The 10,615-nt window shown below is 42.2% G+C and overlaps 1 pseudogene; it reads right to left on the bottom strand.

Annotated features, from left to right (window-relative positions):
* Positions 1-3,593: 3,593 nt before the first annotated feature.
* On the bottom strand, positions 3,594-4,504 carry LOC118392771 (solute carrier organic anion transporter family member 1C1-like; annotated as a pseudogene).
* Positions 4,505-10,615: the final 6,111 nt, after the last annotated feature.

Below are 10,615 nucleotides of genomic sequence, written 5' to 3'. Positions count from 1 at the left end.
TCTCCGAACACTTTCTCCGAAGACTGTTGCATTGTTTTTCTTCTTTGGTTGAGCTTTTAGCAATTCCTCTCCTGGGTTTTGAGATATTTTTTTTTATCATTGCAGCATCAAGAGGTTTGTCCTTGTAGTCTCTCATTTTGAATTTATCTGTCATTTTTTTTTAGCATTGTTGTCAAAATCTGTCTGGTGGCCACAGTTTTGTTTAACACTGCATTACTGCCATTCTACAGCGTGAGAGATGAGGTCTCATGCTGGGTGGAAGTTTGCATCACCAGAGGACATCGCACCCTGATTCCAGAGGTCCTGAAAGTGTGAGCGCTTTGCATGGCACATGAGCAGCACCTGGGCATCTTTAAGGGGAAGCAAAGGCGCAGGGACACGGTCTGGTAGAGAAATATTGACAGTGATATTGAGGTCTTGTGAAGGACTGGACAGCATGCCCGACGAGTGGGAAATCAGGCAGAACCACTCCTGCACCCCTGACACCAGTGGAATGGCCAAAAGCTCCCTGTGACCAGCTTGAGGTGGATATATGTGGAGAGTTGCATGGGGCCCTGTCATGCCAAATAGTGTCCCCCTCTACATCACAATGGGATTCGATAAACTATTTAGCGTCCGTTGCTATATCAACGGTGTGATGACCTAATGATTAGAATTTTGGAGATCATTACAGCCTAAATTATGTTCTCTTCGTCATCGCTATGCAAACAAGGCTGATTTCCACAACCATTTCACTTTTTAATCCTGAGTGGCAGTCTAAGGCACTGCGTCTCTGTGCAAGAGGTGTCACTATTGCACCTGGTTTGAATCCAGGCTGTATCACAATTGGCCCAGCGTCATCCGGTTTTGGCCGGAGTAGGCCGTCATTGTGAATAAGAATTTGTTCTTCACTGACTTGCCTAGTTATATAAAGGTTAATAAGAATTAAACACGTTTTGTTTAGATAATAAAATGAAAACATTAATTCTAACTACTTTTTGGTACCTTGTTAACATTACAACATGAAATCCATGTCTTAAACATTGCTACGTTTCGGAAATGGCCAAGGCCATCCGCCTGGATACTCTCATGCGTGCCCGACGTCGCCCATCCCGGGGGTCCGGGTCTCTCCCAGGAACCTCCAGCGAGACTGTGTCCATGGAGGTGGGCACGACGCACCTTCACCCTGAGGAACGTCAACGCCGCCGTCAACAGGGTCTCTGCTCCTACTGCGGGGAGTCGGACCACCCCTGGAACACCTGACACAGAACGAGAACAAGGCGAGGAAGCGACAGGCCGAGGAGAGCTCCTGCACCTTCCCAGGTAGGCGTGGACATGCCTTGCTCCTCTCTGGCCACCCAGCCCGTCCTCCTCCCTATCACCTTCCCTGACTATCCTGGCCCCCCACTGAGTCCTGCCCTAGTGGACTCAGGTGCTGCAGGCAATTTCCTAGACCCGTCAGTGGCCTTATCAATGCGCATTCCTCTAGTTCCTTTACAACCCCCCATCCCAGTCCTTTCCCTAGACAACCGTCCCCTAGGAACAGGACTGGTGCAACAGACCCCGATTCCCATTTCCCTCACAGTTACTCACAACCACCATGAACGCATCACTTTCCTCATCTTGGACTCTCCTGCACACCCCGTAGTTTTAGGTTTCCTCTGGCTCTAAAATATTGTAATTGACATTTAAGACACCTGGGGTTTCAAGTGCTCAAATGGTGTCACGTGTAGTGTCATGGTATCACATGTTGACATTTTGCATCCCCATGTTGTCACATTTATTTTTCATTTATTTCACAATATTTTATTTTCACGTGCTCACATGTTGTCACGTGTAGTTTCATGTATCACATGTTGAGATGTTGCATCCCCATGTTACATTTAATTCACATGAGATCATGTTCTCACATGTTGTCACGTGTAGTTTCATGTATCACATGTTGAGATGTTGCATCCCCATGTTATCACATGTTGCTTCACATGTCACATGTTATCACATCAACTTCACATCAAATCACATGTAATCACATGTGATTTTCAATTCTTGCCATAGCTTTTCGGGCAGATTTAAGTCAAAACTGTAACTTGGCCACTCAGGAACATTCACTGACTTCTTGGTAAGCAGCTCCTTGTGTTGTTTGGCCTTGTGTTGTTTGGCCTTGTGTTGTTTGGCCTTGTGTTGTTTGGCCTTGTGTTGTTTGGCCTTGTGTTGTTGGTTAGTGTCCTTCTGAAATGTGAATTCCTCTCCGAGTCTCTGGTGTAAAGGAGACTGAAGCAGGTTTTCTTCTAGGATTTTGCCTGTGCTTAGCTCCATCCCATGTAATTTTAATCCTGAAAAACTCCCCAGTATTTGCCGGTCAAAGCATAGCCATTCAATGATGCAGCGACCACAATGCGGGAAAATAAGGAGTCAGTTACTCAGCAATTTGCCCCAAACATAAGGCTCTGCATTTAGGCCAAAACTGTTATTTTTTTCATTTTTTCAGTATTACTTTAGTGCCTTGTTGTGTACAATATGCATGTTTTGGGTAATTCTCTATATTTGTATTTTTTTTTCACTCATTATTGTGGAGTCAGTACAATGTTGTTGATCCATCCTCAGTTTTCTCCCATCACAGACATTGAACTTTGTGGCTGTTTTAAAATCACCAATATCCTCATAGTAACATTCCTGAGCAGTTTAATTCCTGTCCAGCAGCTCAGATCAGAAGGACGACTCTATCTTTGATGTGTCTGGGTGGTTTAATACATCATTCACAGCATAATTATTAACCTGACCATGCTTATAGAGATATTCCATTTCTGATTTGTTATTGTTACCCATCCACCAATCACTGCCCATCTTTATGAGGCTTTCGAAAAGGTCTTTGTAGTTGAATCTGTGCCCGAAATTCAATACTTGACTGAGGGACGTTAAAGATGTATGTATGGGGGACAGAGAAAGGTTAAGTCATTCAAACATCATGTCAACCCCTATTATTTCACACAGACTGAGGCCATGTAACTTATTATGTGATTTATTAAGCCTCATTTTACTCTTGAACTAATTTAGGTTTGCCTAAACAAAGGGGCTGAATCCTTATGCAACGACTATATTTTAGTTATGATTTTCTTTATTTATATATATTTTTAAATTAAGATATTCCACTTTGACATTAATGTTGACAAATAAATTACAATTAAATACATTTTAATCCCTCTTTGTAACACAATAAAATGTGAACAAATACAAGGGGTCTGAATACTTTTGCATGGCAGTGTATGGAACAAGAGAGCAATCGAAATAGGACAGAAGTCGAGTTTTGAAAGCAGTTGTAAGAGGTTTTTGGTTTATAGTATGTACAAGGGTCCGTCAGATAGGAAAGGGGGTGATAGAAACACGTAATAGTGGTTGTGGTTGGTAAACTACTTTCAATTAACTCATATGGAGAAATACTTCATTGGGATCATATTTTAAATGCATCAGGGCTTCGGTCGAGGAAGTCTAGCAGCAAAATCATTGTTACCCAAATAGCGACCAATTCCTACTGGGTCTTGGCTTAAGACCGTACCGAGTTGTGACAAAAAATCTACTTGTTAATTTGACAAGTGGGTCACCAAATACCATAAAACACTTTGGGTGGATCATGGGCTCAGGATCAGAAACCATTGGTTTGGAAACCTCTTTTCGGTATCTCAGATAGTGCTCTCCCTGTCCCTGTCCAGATCATCTTTGTTCTTAAAAATGCTGACCATGGCATGTCCATTGTGATTGTTCCCGTTGGCCTCCAGTGCTGTAGCCTTGGCCTGGCTTCGTAGTGCCAACTTCTTCTGCCGCTTGGACAGCTGCCGGTACAGCATCCGCCACAGCAGGTAGCTCAGGCCGTATAGATCAGACCCAGGAATGTTTTTCGAATGATGTTAAAATAAAGTCCATCCAGCCATCAATTTATCAGTTGAATTCAGTTGACGGTACCTGGATGCGTGTGAGTCGTGGAGTCTGCATGCTCCTTGACCTCCACATCGCTTTAAAACCCAACTTTAGACACGTCCTGTCAATTAAAGCTCCAAAGTAGATAGGGGGAGGGATTCCACCTGCAAACACACACGCTCCAAAGTAGATAGGGGGAGGGATTCCACCTGCAAACACACACACAAGTTACTGAAGTGTTTCACTTCCTCAAGTTCATCAACCATAAAAATTGAAGGAAAATGTAATATTTTGAGAATGTTCCTCAAGGTTCTAAGATTGTTCATACCTTCCACAAACTTCTCTTACTTACCCACAGTTCTGACTATCCATGTCTGCATTCCAAGAGCCAGTGTATAGATCGGGGTGTATAGATCTGAAACAAAATAAAAGCAACACATTGAGGGTAAACAAAGGTTGCAAACAAATCCATACAAAAGTGATTCCAATCCCCACTGCCCCCACAGGCCCCAAGGACAGAGACAGCCATGTAGAACTTAAACATCCTGTCACAGTCACTCTTCCTGGGGCACTGGCCCAAGATGGCTGACATATTGGTTGGTGGAGCCACCATGTACGCATCTGCAAGTGAATGTATGTGTGTGGACAGTATGTATGGCTGAATAAATGCAGACACTGTGTTTCAACAGGTTGAAACACTACTTTGTAATTTTACAGGTCTGGCTATTGAATGACACACCAAAAAAATGTACTCTTGTATCTGCCCCCTCCTCTACACCCCTCCTACCTATTCACCTAATTACATATTTGGCCTCCCTCCTCTTCAGTTCCTTTAGTTCAGATATACAGGTAGTTAAGACTTTGTTTGCTCTTTTATTATTCAATCTGCCATTGGTGTTTTTATGTAAAATACTGAAACTGAGCTGTAAAGAGAATAAACAATTAAAAGCTATCGGTGAAGGACTGGGTCAGAGGCTATCCATGGACTAGGTTTACACAATCACTGTAATCCCATTTGCCATAGTCAACAGCAGCAAATATAAAAGCCAGGCGGCCTTTCAAAACGTATTAACTTACTTAGTCGTCTTCATTCCTATGTGGAACATAAGGCTTCCACAAGATAATGCCACTATTCCCTAGCTTCTGCTTGTCTGGCCAATACTTCAATCAGGCTTATTTAATCTAATTGAACCTTTATTTTTCTCTTTCCAGGATACGTATTTTTCAAAAGAGACGCCAGAAAGTTCTCCTTGCATGTTCTGTGTGGACCACTATTATGTTCCAAATGTTTATTTCCAAGTGCATCTAATTTGACTGTTTCTCATCATCATCTACTAGGAGGCATACATCCTTACTAACCTGAATGCCCTGATGATGAAATGAGTACCAACTAGTTACCATCACAGAGATTCATGATATTATTATGAACTATAACACCAACTGTCACGCCCTGACCATAGAGAGCCTTTTTATGTCTCTATTTGGTTTGGTCAGGGTGTGATTTGGGGTGGGCATTCTATGTTTTGTTTTCTATGATTTTGTGTTTCTATGTTTTGGCCGGGTATGGTTCTCAATCAGGGACAGCTGTCTATCGTTGTCTCTGATTGGGAACCATACTTAGGTAGCCCTTTTGCCCTCCTTTCTGTATAGGAAGTTGTCTTTGTTTGTGTTGTCTTTGTTTGTGTGTTGTTTTGGGTTGTTTATTGTCAAATCAATCAATCAATCAACATACTGTGGGCAACACACATTATCTAACACAAGGAATGTTGTGAAATACAATATATTGATTTTTTAAAAAGTTTTTACCAGTGCAGCAGCAGAGGTCCCACGAGGAGATGGAGAGATGTGTTAGATGGGTAGAGGATTTCACTGACTGGACTTTGGTCAAAGAGCAAACCTTTATCTCAAAGAGGTATTATAACACAGGTAGTTTGGATCCTGAATGTTGATTGGCTGAAACATCCATTCTACAGTAGTGAGTAACCGCAGGCCACCACTCTCGAACTCTTTGATCATGTCAACATGCAGGTCTTCCCCTAAAAAACGAGTGTCCATGAGAGGTAGGACCCATCCATAGGTATCCTGGAGAAGAGAGTCCACAAGGTTCACGGAACACTATGGCACAGATGCAAAACACAATTACACACAGAAACACGCTCACACATTTACACACACACAACTGCTGTACTCATGGAGAGAATATCATATGAGAGACTCCATGATACACTGTAAATCCTCTCCTTGAATCCTACTACTAAAAACAACATATTTTACAAGCCTGTCATGCAGAGTTAAAGTACAAATCTTCTACAGACTTGCAGTGATTAAGGTCCTTTTTCCTCCCTCGTGAAACTCACAAATGTTTTTCTCAGGCAGGGTGTAGCCATGCGAATTCAAAGTCTTCCAGGTCTTTGATATAGAGTTTCAAACAATGTCGCTCTCCCTCAACTGAGGATGAGACAGGAGGCTGTGGAACAATGGTTCTCAACCAGGGGAGCTTAGTGGGCCTACAGAGTTCTGACAGGTCTATGGAAAAGCGTGGAAAAACAAACTAAACTATCAACATGCCAACATGAATAGAACAACATCAGCAACAATAAGGAAACATTTTATGGAAGAGCACTGTTGTTTCAAATGTAAATATATTATTCTTGTTTAATATGAAGACTAAAGGGTTAGTGTTAGTGACATTGCGCCATTTAATTTCAGTAGGGTTTCATCTTTAAAATATTATCTCAGAAAATATATGTATTATTCTTACAGGGTCTCCAGATTTGACGGGTGTCTCAGTATGCCCCAGAGGAAAGGTTGAGAACCCATGGCAGCCATAGAATTGTCCTAGAAACTGATCCTGATTGGTAGGTAATAGTGTACCTATACATCTCTGATAGGATTAGCACTGAATTAGCAACTTTCGTTGAATTTAGCTAATCAATACTGATGTTTATGTATCAGATTCATCTTAATAAATACTTATGCTAGTGCAAATGAATCAATGAAAGTCAACTGATTGTGTTAAGTAAATGGTTATTCAATGTAGAAGCTTCAGTACTTTATTTAAAATAAATCAGCAAAACCAATGAGGTTACAGTTCATGAAACGATTGGCAAACATACAGTACTCGTATAACTAAAATAAAAATTTCACTAAAATAAGAAAATCATTTTCAAATTGGAGATGCAGTCCTTTAGATTAAAAAGTGCTAAAAGTGCTGTGTTGATCATTAGAAGATGTCCTATGTGAAATCTAATGAATACATACAATCAACAATATGCTACATACAATGGTTAACTTCCTGCACTGGAACAGAGTAGATGCAATATAGAAAAAGGCCTTTCGACCGATGTGCACTAGCTGAAAAAACAGAATTCAGTTACCCTCCACAACAGTAGTCCTGACACTCAATGTACACCATCTCTGTTGGGCACCCGACAACTGAAAAAATGTACAAAGTTATTTAGTGAATAAATGTTATTTCTCCCTTCTTATCCTTGGATCTTAATGAATTTCCCCAGCACCAGTACACCATGTTGGATGAATGATTGTTTTTTAAAAATACAAATACATTATTTTATTTTTTTAAATCAATGTCTCAGTTGATTTTCTCTGCAAGCACCAATACATATTTTAGTGAGAGGGTCCCTGGTAAGAATAAAAAACAAGCACCAACACATTTTTAGGAAGCTTACCAAAAAAAGGTCCTATTGGTGAGTTGTCTCCAGTCCACACAGATTATAAATGCTATTTATAGTCATTTGGGAAAATGTGTCCATACATCACAGACTTTTGTTGATATTCTGACCCCTCAGTCCCATTAAAGGGGCAATAAGCAGCTGAGGGATGGGGCTAGTCTTCCACACTACCCTAACCATTAAGACATAATTAGGCATTATACCTGTTATTTATATAGTTTTGGCCATGTGAAACAGCTCTTAATTTGGCCCCATGAAGTTTGGTTGGCGGCCATTTTGGAAAACTATTGCCCTACAGGTAAAATCTGCATTTGGCACTATACAGTAGCTGGACATCTGTAGTAAGACTGGCTTTTTGTAAGTTTTGTAGTCTCATAAAGGGATTTTGTTAAAATGGGTTAACTCTATTCCTGCTGGACATAAAAGTGACAATATTATAATATGATATAATTTATAAACTGGGTGGTTCGAGCCCAGAATGCTGATTGATTGACAGCCGTGGTATATCAGACCGTATGCAACAGCTATGACAGAACAATTATTTTTACTGCTCTAATTACGTTGGTAACCAGTTTATAATAGCAATAAGGCACCTTGGTGGTTGCGGTATACAGTATGGCCAATATACCACTGCTAAGGGCTGTGTCCAGGCGTTCCGCGATGTGTCGTGCCTAAGAACAGCCCTTAGCCGTGGTATATTGGCCATATACCACACCCCCTTTTGCCTTGTTGCTTTAATATACAGTGCCTTCAAAAGTATTCAGACCCCTTGACTTTTTCCACATTTTGTTACATTACAGCCTTGTTCAAAAAGTTATCAAATTGTGTTTTCTCCCCTCATCATTCTACACATAATATCCCATAATGTCAAAACAAAATCAGATTTTTGCAAATTTTTGCTAATTTATTACAAATAAAAAACTTAAATGTCACATTTACATATGTATTCAGACCCTTTACTCAATACTTTGTTGAAGCACATTTAGCAACGATTACAGCCTTGAGTCTTCTTGGGTATGACGCTACAAGCTTGGCACACCTGTATTTGGGGAGTTTCTCCCATTCTTCTCTGCAGATGCTCTCAAGCTCTGTCAGGTTGGATGGGGAGCGTTGCTGCACAGCTATTTTCAGGTCTCGTCACAGATGTTTGATCGGTCCATTCAGAGACTTCAAATCAAATTGTATTTGTCACCGAATACAACAAGTATAGACCTTACAGTGAAATGCATACTTACGAGTCTTTAACCTACAATGCCGTTAAGAAAAAAATGGTATGAAGTATAAAATAGACAAATAAAAATAACAGTAGCAAATAATTAAAGAGCAGCAGTGAAATAACAATTGCGAGGCTATATACAGGAGGTACCGGTACAGAGTCAATGTGCGGGGGCACCAGTTAGTCGAGGTAATTGAGGTAAAATCTACATGTAGATAGTTAAAGTGACCATGCATAGATAAAAAAAAACAGAGAGTAGCAGCAGCGTAAAAGAGGGGAGGGGGCAATGCAAATTGTCTGGTTAGCCATTTGATTAGCTGTTCAGAAGTCTTATGGCTTGGGGGGTAGAAGCTGTTAAGTTAAGAAGTCTTTTGGACCTAGACTTGGTGCTCCAGTACCGTTTGCATTGCGGTAGCAGAGAGAACAGTCTGTGTGGCTGGAGTCATTTAATATTTTTAGGGCCTTCCTCTGACACCGCCTGGTATAGAGGAGACTGGCAGGAAGCTTGGCCCTATAGTGATATCCTGGGCTCTACGTACTACCCCCTGTAGAACCTAGCGGCCGAAGGCCAAGCAGTTCCCATACCAGGCAGTGATGCAACCCGTCAGGATGCACTCGATGGTGCAGCTGTAGAACTTTGAGGATCTGAGGACCCATGCCAAATCTTTTCAGTCTCCTGAGGGGGAATAGGCTTTGTCGTGCCCGCTTCACGACTGTCATGATGTGCTTGGACCATGTTAGTTTGTTGTTGATGTGGACACCAAGGAACTTAACGCTCTCAACCTGCTCCACTATAGCCCCGTCGATGAGAATGGGGGCGTGCTCGGTCCTCCTTTTCCTGTAGTCCACAATCATCTCCTTAGTCTTGTTCACGTTGAGGGAGAAGTTGTCTGGCCTCATCCCTATAGGCTGTCTCATGGTTGTCAGTGATCAGGCCTGCCACTGTTGTGTCATTGGCAAACTTAATGATGGTGTTGGAGTTGTGCCTGGCCATGTCGTCATGAGTGAACAGGGAATATAGGAGGGGACTGAGCACGCACACCTGAGGGGCCCCCTTGTTGAGGTGTGTTGTACCTACCCTTTCTACTTGGGGGCAGCCCGTCAGGAAGTCCAGGATCCAGTTGCAGAGGGAGGTGTTTAGTTCCAGGGTCCTTAGCTTATTGATGAGCTTTGAGGGTTCTATGGTATTGAACGTTGAGCTGTAGTCAATGAATAGCATTCTCACATAGGTGTTCCTTTTGTCCAGGTGTGAAAGGGCAGTTTGGAGTGCAATAGAGATTGCATCATCTGTGGATCTGTTGGAGCGGTATGCAAATTGAGGGGGTCTAGGATTTCCGGGACAATGGTGTTGGTGTGAGCCATGACCAGCCTTTCAAAGCACTTCATGGCTACATACGTGATTGCTACGAGTTGGCAGTGATTTAGGAAGGTTATGTCAGTGGTCTTTGGAGCAGGGACTGTGGTGGTCTGGTTGAAACATGTTGGTATTACAGACTCAGTCAGGGACAGGATGAAAATGTCAGTGAAGACACTTGCCAGTTGGCCACACTACGGGAGTCTTTACGTAGCTGGTGCAGCTAACGAGCAGCCTCTCTCCCAGACAACGGAGAATCAAAAACCTTACGAACTTCCTCCACAAAGTCCTCCAGACTGAGGCAGACGGCGGACTGTTGCTCCCACACCGACGTGGCCCAGGCGAGTACCCTTCCTAACATCAGCGTTATGATGTACGCTATCCTCGAGCGGTCCGAGTGGAATGAAGAAGGCTGCAGCTTGAAAATGATGGTGCACTGAGAGTGAAATGCCCGACAGGTTC

The sequence above is a fragment of the Oncorhynchus keta genome, chromosome 13 (assembly GCF_023373465.1).
Source record: "Oncorhynchus keta strain PuntledgeMale-10-30-2019 chromosome 13, Oket_V2, whole genome shotgun sequence".
Lineage (NCBI taxonomy): Eukaryota > Metazoa > Chordata > Actinopteri > Salmoniformes > Salmonidae > Oncorhynchus > Oncorhynchus keta.
This window is presented reverse-complemented; position numbering and strand designations above follow the sequence as displayed.